The sequence below is a fragment of the Dipteris shenzhenensis genome, chromosome 25 (assembly GCF_047967505.1).
Source record: "Dipteris shenzhenensis isolate YYH24624 ecotype China chromosome 25, Dip_SZ_1.0, whole genome shotgun sequence".
In the NCBI taxonomy this organism is placed as follows: domain Eukaryota; kingdom Viridiplantae; phylum Streptophyta; class Polypodiopsida; order Gleicheniales; family Dipteridaceae; genus Dipteris; species Dipteris shenzhenensis.
In genome coordinates, this window is record NC_141620.1 from 17,380,626 (window position 1) to 17,387,713 (window position 7,088).

The 7,088-nt window shown below is 43.1% G+C and overlaps 1 pseudogene; it reads right to left on the reverse strand.

The window, feature by feature from the left end:
* Nucleotides 1–613: 613 nt before the first annotated feature.
* LOC147885529 (galactan beta-1,4-galactosyltransferase GALS1-like) lies at nucleotides 614–3,070 on the reverse strand (annotated as a pseudogene).
* Nucleotides 3,071–7,088: the final 4,018 nt, after the last annotated feature.

Here is a 7,088-nt window from a genome sequence, read left to right on the forward strand (position 1 = left end):
AGCTAGAGAGAGAGAGAGAGAGAGAGAGAGAGAGAGAGAGGGGGGGGCGGGGCTAAAAATGTGGAGGATTTCTAGAGGGAAAAATAGCATGTGGAGAGGGAACAATACTAGGTGGATCGTAAAATCATTAGAAATTTTTCGAAAATGGAAAATGGCTATTTTCGCTTTGTTGTGAATCTCCTTCACTTAGTCCTTTCTTTTCAAAAGCCAAAAAATGAATAATTGTAATTTTATTAAAACTAAAATTAATTTGTTCATTAATAATAAATTTATTGTTATTGGGGAAAATTTTTTGATCAGCAAATCATAAACTTGTACTGCGTGGCTTGCCACTAGTGCTACACTATTGTTAATGAAGGGCGCACTGAAATGCCGAAGCGTGAAGTGAGTGAAATAGTTTACACATTCATCCTATCTTGGCCTTCTTCTCTTTCTTGGCGCGCGCGCTCTCTCTCTCTCTCTCTCGTCTCTCCATCTCGAGGTTCTACACTAGTGTTAATGAAGGGTGCACTGAAATGCCAAAGTGTGAAGTGCGTGAAATAGTTTACACATTTATCCTATGTTGGCCTGCTTCTCTTGGTTGGCGCGCGCGCGCGCTCTCTCTCTCTCTCTATTAAAGGATGGGGCCGATGTTTTGAAGCTCGAATTGCTTGACCAAGGGTCCCATGTAACTCATGGAGGTGTCGAGCTCGAACGGGACGTTGTCAACAGTGAGGGAAGTGGCTTTTGCTAAGCTGCGAGCAAACCTCTCCTGGTTTTGTGATGGTGGCGTGGTAGTGGTAATACCGCATCTCATGCCACCCTCCATGTGATTCAGCTCCTCCTGTGACATGTGCACCCCTGTAGCGTACACCTTCCTCGCCCGCACCGCGTACTTGGGCATTTTTCTCCCATTGTGATCCTCGTTTTGATCCATGTCCCTGTATACCAGCTTCTCAAACCCCCACCTGCTCATCCACACCATTACATATCATCCTCTTCCAGGCATTTATGTCAGCTTTGTAAGAGTTAGCGTATACAGAAGTGCACGAATCCTCAAACAAGCAAGACGCTAGTCCTAAAACCGGAAGAAATGGCTTTGATCCGCAAGTGTTTGTCAACTACGTAATGCAGGGAATTAGCGACCTCAATCTAGCAAACGCAAAGCGGGCACAAAGAAGCAACTTACTCAACAGCTCCCACGCGCAATTACAGCACAGTAACTACTTACGTAATATACCTTCGATCATAAAAGAGACAAAAGAGCATACCTTGTCGTGTTGCCCAACGTTTCGTTTTCCCTGCACAGCCCGTCCGACATCAGGAATTGGCTCAATTGGACTGCGGTATCGTTCCAGAACCTACCCATGGCTGAGTGAAACGTCTCTTCCTGTTCGATGTAAATGTACTCGTCTACGTCGAAGAAAAAAGTCCAATTGGCCTGAAACCGAGTTCTGTGTAAGCAATCGTTCAGAATTAGGAACTGATTGTAGTAATAGCCATCGAACTCTGCTTGTTGCTTCACATTTTGCACTGTTATGTAGCCTAATTTTCTCCACGGCTCCAATACGGCCCTTACTTCAGCATGTATTCCTCCGGCATCATAAAAAACAAAATGGGATCGTGGACCAAACAGTCGAACATGGTACGCAATCCACTCCCGTATTCTTGGTGCACTCAAGGACCCGTACAGAGGGGAACCACAATACAGGAAATCATAGGGATATGGTGGCTCGTACAAAGTTGCGTTATAAACGCCATCGTTCTCTGTCAAAGCCACAATGCGTTCAACAGGCTTTCCAAGTCCGTCTCCATGAGAGGCATGTAAAACAAGTTGCCCACCCTTCTGATCCGTTCCTACGGGCTCTTTGAAGGTGCAATTGACAACCACGACTGTGTATACACGACCATAATTCCTATCCGGAAGCAATTTGTGAGATATTTCGCTCTTGATGGTCGCGTTATTGGAAGAGGTAGGAGAAGGCACCCATATGCACTCAAATTCTGGATTCCCAAAGGTATACAGAGGTTTGGAACCTAGCCCTACGACTGCAAAAGTGTTTTTGCCTCCCCTGTATGCTCCAAAGACAACGAACAGAGCAGCAGCAGACCCATAAGGTCGGAACTCCCTCTTCTCATCACGGTTATCATCCAGCTTAGTAGCTTCCTCGGGTCGACGTTGAGGCAGATCCTTGATCTGATACTTGTCAATGTGGGTTTCATATGTCACAGACGTGGCCGTGGGTATAACAACTCTACTCCGTTGTATGCCCACCTGTGTCACGAGGATGAACAAAAATATGGCGAAAGAACTGACGTGAAGCGTTTTCGTCTCAACCCAGGCGGCAAGTCCGTGAGAACAAGGGCTGTGCCGAAGTTTACTGGGGTTGCGGGCGACGAGGGAGGGCTGCATATTGATGGGCTGGGGTTTGTGGCTGCAAGATGGAAAACGAAGCTCCTACTGGGACGACGGATTTATGGAGTTTGAAAAGGCAGGATGAAAAGCGGGTGGAAGGAGACGGAAAAGAAATTTAAAAATGATGCTGGGTCGTGGCAACTCGTTTCAAGGTTGCCAACAAAAAATGTAGAAATCCTCGAAATCTTCAAGATTATAAAGAAAGATGACCGCCGATCGATCACAACTTCACACCGCAGCACGTTCGGATCGAAATTTTTTTCATCATGTAAATGGTACCAACAAGAAACTGACCCGTATACCTCCTGATGTATAAAGCCGTCCCTGAGCTGCAGATTCTTCGCTTCACTGTGGATGCAAAGTCCTGCTTTCGAGCAATGCCTGCGTGTTTTTCCCACGGGCCACGGATCAATCGATTCTGTAAAAACACCCTGGATTAAAGCTGTTCATCCAATAAAGCAAAACGCAGCAACCGACCATGCATGCACGTCTACTGCTGCCCAAGCAGTGCTTGGAAGCTGGTGGTCTCGTGGCGAGCGTGGCCATGAAATCAATGTTTGTCAATTCCATTTCGATTGAGGCACCTGCCATTTTGCATTGATGTCTTTCGACGCTTAGGCTTGTAGCGAAGGCAGCTGGAGACGCGATTTCCTGTTGAGTTTCCTGCCGCGCCATGGCCAAAGCCCAAGACACATCTTGAAAGCATGCTGTCCCATAAGTAATATTATAAATTCTATTCTGTCAATATAAATTTATTAGCAGCACAGAATTTGCACTTCAACGATCATTATTGTACCCACCGAAGCAGAGTACGTACTTGAGCGCCCTTTCCCACCGTTTAGCTTTCCGAGATTGCTTCCTTTTTCAAAGCTAAAGGCGTAGGCCTAAGAGCAGGTCCCCATGCAACGGGGATCCACATTTGTGTTGAGATTCATGCAGGAGCCAGCCAAACCACCCCGAGATTTCAGCATTAGAGTCTACCAGAGATTTGAGCCGGGGGACGGTAATTTCGGCACCCGTGCAATTGGAGAACATTGTTGCCACCACAATGGCAGCTAGAAATCCCTCTTCCATGGAACCTTATTTACCATTTTTTGCAAACCTACAGGGGATGGTGATTTCCACTCCACAGAAAGCAAGAATCCAGCCACCATGGGGTACTGGTGATGGCATCGGGCCCAAAGAACCCAAGACACAAAGGCCCAAGGCACAAAGAAATAATACTCATCTTCGGTGTGATCTTTGTAGCACGTAATCTGCTGATCGACGTTGCAAACTAGCAACATCCAGTGGGACTAGGATTACGTAAAGCAAAAGGGAACATAGAATGTAACTCTCTCTGCACCAATAAATGCTATCCTCCACCCTTTTCTTACAGCGCATTCCCACGCACCTCAATGGATGATCCTAGTTGATAGTTATTTGGCTCTCTGTATAGTTTGGGGAAATGAAGAAAACAAGTGTCAACTAGGGGCTCATCTTTGGCTCAACAAATGGGAAGAAGAGGCTTCTTGTGGCAATAATCTTGCTTCCTCTATTCTAATTTTGTAGACTTTAGTTCCCATGTTTTGCAACGTAAAATCTCTCAAGCTTGCCAAAAGACAACAAGAGAATGTGCTCTTAGCACTACCTCCTCAGGGGCTTATATCATGGGTGGAAGATGAATAAAAAATGCACATTTTTTAGATTATGTAGTGCATTGTGACCATATGAAATGTGTTAAAAATGAATTATGAGAGCCTCTCCCTACGTTAAATTTAGTTGCGCCCCTCAAGACCATGGTGTGCACTCTCCTACACTCCCTCCTAGTGAGCTCTTTGTGATCCCAACTATATTTGTACTCCCTCTGCTTGAGCTCTCCGTAATCTCTTCTTTTGTAACATGCACCACAACATGCAGGGAGCTTACTGACGCTTCGCAAGCGTGCACATAAATCGACGATCGGGGAGAGGTCTCACAACAACACAATGCATCCATAGACGCGCATACAGACATGTTTCCTTAATAATAATAAAAAGTTACGGCCGTATCTATTTGCGCATCTATTAGCACGTCTACAAACCCACATCTATGGGCGCGTCTATATAATAGACAGACACGCCTACAGATGCTCCTATAGACGCTTTATTAGACACTCTGTAGAAATTTTAAAAAAATAGAAAGATGCTCCAACAGATGTTCTTATAGACGCTCTACATAATTTTTTTAAAAAAAGAAGAATTCTGTGTGGTTGAACAAAATGTTGTGTGGTTGCAGGAATCCCATCTCTACAGTGTGCGATTTAATTCTTACAACCAACCGCATTTTAATTAGCATGATTCCACGCACGTCTATAGCCAACAATTACAATTCAGAATAAAACATTACAACTCCAAATCGTTTAGTTCACAAGGCATTCATTGATAAAACATTACATAAGAAAATTGAATGCCAAAAAAATAAAAGGAGTGTATCTAGCATGAAGCCAAGCCACTTGTGGCTTCAAGTACAAAAATTAAGAGGAGTGTATATTCAAGAGAGGCACAAAGACAAGCCAATGGCTTCAAGTACAAAAAAGAGTAGCTAGCACTACTTCTACGACTAATCTAAGTTATCCGCATCCTCGCTCGCTTCTTCAGTGCCTTCTTCCTTCTCAGTATCCTCACATTCTTCATCTTAAATATCCTCAGGGGCCTATAAATGAGGGACAACACGTATCAATGTATGAAAAATTAAATCTTTATTTATAATATTGACATTATTTAAGTACTTTTAAATACTTGAGGGGTGCTTCAGTAGCCTGGATATACTGCTCCTTAGTCATTAACCCCTCATCATAGAAGTGCCTCCATGTATGCCTTCTACGATGTCCATGAAGGTAGGCTATCTTGATAAGAGTAGGGTACCTACCCATGATATAAAGCTGCAAGATGACACAATTTGCAGAGAGGTTAGTACAAAGAAACAACCTCCTAATCAACCATATAAACACAATATAGTACCTACAAATTGGGCCTCCCATGATGCAATACCCCCTGCTCCAAAAGGCACGTTTCATATTGCTCCATTTGGATCCTTCGTGCCTCGACGTCCTATAGACTGGGGTCCGCTATCGTTGCCTTCATTACTTTCTTCCACTCATGCTTATGAGTGGGGCTGGACCCTTGGTGGTTGAACTCATCTCTCTTCTGGGTATCTTGGCTAGTGCCTGCCTCTTAAGCAAATATATTTTATTGGTAAGTATAATGGTAATCTTTGACTTTGCCACAATAAGACAAAGAAACTATAGATGCACAAAATAGTGGGCGTGTCTATAGACACTACTAGAATAGCAAAAATATGGGCGTGTTTAATAACGCATCTGCACTGTGAATTAGATGCAGATTTAGATGCAAAACAGAGAATACAAAAAAGTGAGATTTTGGTGCAGGCTGATAAATGTACATCACTTCTATCCAAACATTGCCCATGATTACCAAAGCACGTAATTTCAACAAAAATATCAATGCTTTTTGGCAAACTCACATATACAAAAATTAAGTGAGATAAGGAGGATGAGATAATATGTAAAATAGTTTTGCCAATATCAAAGATGGGCTACGGTTCAATCTCATCCTCAATGAGATCAACCCTTGCCAAACTATCTACTTCAAAATCCAAACCAGTGTTGAGATCTATAAATACATTCAACCCACTACTACTTGTGCTACTCATGTGCTCATCGAAATCAACATCACCAATGGTAGGCTCGTCCTCATAGGTAATGGCCTCAATATCTGTATCTTCTATCTCATGATCATCCTCCTCTCTCGTATCATGGTCATCATCACCTCCATGGCCATGATCATCCTCCATATGCTCCATATTAGTAAATGTACTATACATCACTCTGGAACGGGGCGTAATAGGTATGACATGCCACCACCTATTATTATCCACCATTGGTTGATAGACAACCTAATTCAAACACAAATACAATCATGTTATTTTCCTTGCATCGAAGGTATCAAATATTTAAAAGTGAGTATTTTTATATGTGTGTACAATACCTATTCACATTGTTGCGGTAGTACTAGTGTCTCCCTCTTGCTTTGCCAAAACTTTGTGGAGTCAATAGTTACAAAGCCACTTGCATGGCGTTTGATTGTTGCATTAGGGCCTCTTTCCACCACGTCCTTAAACCACTTTACATCCAAAACATATACAAAGAAGTGTCGAAAGTCAAGCTTAATAATATCTTGGATTATGCCACAATAATCATCCATGGATCCATTGGCTCCCTCAAAGCTAGCAATGACACCGCAATCTTGTGTGTTTCTCTTATCATCAATCTGTTGTGTTCAAAAATGCTTGCCCTCACACCATATAGCATTGAAGATAGTATACTACACCAAGACAAAATCAATTAAAGAAGCAATCTAAATTGTTGAAAGCTCCTAACTTATGCATAACATATACCAACCTTGCTCATGCATCCCCTAGCATACTCCCATTCTTTCATTGTGATATGCATCCCCTCGTCTCTCTTTGCTCTCTCCATTTCGTCAAGTAGCCAATCCACATGAATATCCTTTGGAAGTGCTCTTAGATGCTGAGGCTATGGCACACGAGATCCGTGGTGTGTACGAAAGAGGGCCCTTTCTCCTTGTCTTCTTGCCTTTGCATCCTCGTATCTTGTCACCCATCTTTTCATCACATCACTATTAAGTAAGCA